This window comes from Ruditapes philippinarum, unplaced genomic scaffold (assembly GCF_026571515.1).
Source record: "Ruditapes philippinarum isolate M1 unplaced genomic scaffold, ASM2657151v2 ctg6986_1_1_1_1, whole genome shotgun sequence".
Lineage (NCBI taxonomy): Eukaryota > Metazoa > Mollusca > Bivalvia > Venerida > Veneridae > Ruditapes > Ruditapes philippinarum.
This window is the reverse complement of record NW_026864827.1, coordinates 37,617-37,990: the sequence shown is the minus strand read 5'-3', so window position 1 is coordinate 37,990 and position 374 is coordinate 37,617.

Sequence of the window (374 nt, the reverse complement as noted above, 5' to 3'; positions counted from 1 at the left end):
CACTATATACCAACACAATTTTGTCACTTAAGTTATGAATGTCAACAACAGAATTATCAAGATCTAAATGATAATTACACTTGACTTGTATAAATATCACATTTACATAGCACACTAATCCACCCAGTAGCAAACATATCCCCATTAATGCCACTTTAAGAATTTTCCCTTTTTTATAACATATTTAAAACCATATTTCATTTACCTATAAATTTTCATTTTCAAAACCATCTGTCAGATAGTATGTGTTAATTAGAGATTTTACCTCTAGACAATAAAATGCATGTTTCACAAAACATAAAAAAAAATTCCATTCAAACAAGGGAGGATAACCTATTGTCAAACAAAAATCACTGCAGACTGGAGTTACTCAC